The sequence below is a fragment of the Camelus bactrianus genome, chromosome X (assembly GCF_048773025.1).
Source record: "Camelus bactrianus isolate YW-2024 breed Bactrian camel chromosome X, ASM4877302v1, whole genome shotgun sequence".
Lineage (NCBI taxonomy): Eukaryota > Metazoa > Chordata > Mammalia > Artiodactyla > Camelidae > Camelus > Camelus bactrianus.
This window is the reverse complement of record NC_133575.1, coordinates 64,555,899-64,557,195: the sequence shown is the minus strand read 5'-3', so window position 1 is coordinate 64,557,195 and position 1,297 is coordinate 64,555,899. Positions and strand designations below refer to the sequence as shown.

Here is a 1,297-nt window from a genome sequence, read left to right as displayed (position 1 = left end):
GTTCCTTAAATCAATTGTCAATAAAATATTAGACTAGAAATAGTAATGATTATAAAATGCCACTTTGCCACTGTTATTGATAATAGCCAAAGTATTAGAGAAGTAATACTTTCAGATTAGAATGGGAAAAAGGAGATGTGAATGAAAATGAAAGTTATTGCTAATTAAAAATTATTTGGGTCTATGGACTAGTAATTCTTCAAAATGGAGCACAAGACTAGTAAGCAGAATATTTCATCTGCGGTCAATCCTCTGCATTTAAGAGGAAAAGTCAGTCATTTTCAGGGAGTTCATGACTTGTCATTTCTCTGAAGCCTTTTCAAATTTGTGTGTCCCCTTTATATGAAGGAGAGTGAAAGCTGATTTTTACATGCCATCCCCATGCTGTTGTGAGAAGCAGAGGAAGGTGACCACAGAAAACCAGGGTACAGTGTAAGGTGTTCTCCAGTGAATAGGAACAAGGCTGAAGTTCGCCAGCTGTACAAAAGGCCAGTACATCAGACCAGCCAGTACATCAGACCACTCTTAAAGATATCCCAGAATTTTTGTCTCATGTCCAAAAATATACCATCCTTTCCATACTGAATACTCACATTTGCATAGAAGGCAGAGACCCCACAAACACTTTGAGTGCCTGGTCACACAGACCTTGGCCAGGATGGTGCACCATGCATGGCCTGGCAGTGCACACTTCAGCAGGTGCAGCCACACATAGTTGAAGTTCATGTGGAAGGCTATGGCCATGGTGGACATGTGCTGTGTCTGATGCCAGTAGGCTTGGCCACCTGGCAGCAGCTGCTGCAGTGCATTGCCGGCCCTGAAGAGCTTGGCATAGAGCTGCATGTTTGGGAGCCAGGGTAACAGAAACACACGCCACCAGCCTGCAATGCCCCAGCCCTAGGCACCCTCCAGTCCCGCCCCTTCAATACTATTTATAAAAGAGTCTTTTTTCCCCATTGTGTGTTCCTGGCACCCTTGCCAAAAATTGCTAACTGTATACACTTACATTTATAACTGGGCTCTCTATTTTGTTCTACTTTTCTATATTCCTGTTTTTATGCCACTACCATACTGTTTTGATTACTATAACTTTGTAATATAAATTGAAATCAGGAGGGTAGATGCCTCCTACTTTGCTGTTCCTCCTCAAGATATCTTTGGCTATTCAGGGTCTTTCATTGTTCTTGCCTGATTTGACTACTTCAAAGCACTTGTGATCAAACAGTTCCTCCTAGTGTCTTTTCTTTTGTTCCCCTTAGAGAAGACCCTTTTAGAGCTTACTAAACACTATTATTTT

At 41.7% G+C, this 1,297-nt stretch overlaps 1 pseudogene; it reads right to left on the bottom strand.

The window, feature by feature from the left end:
• Positions 1-366: 366 nt before the first annotated feature.
• LOC141576236 (mpv17-like protein pseudogene) lies at positions 367-912 on the bottom strand (annotated as a pseudogene).
• Positions 913-1,297: the final 385 nt, after the last annotated feature.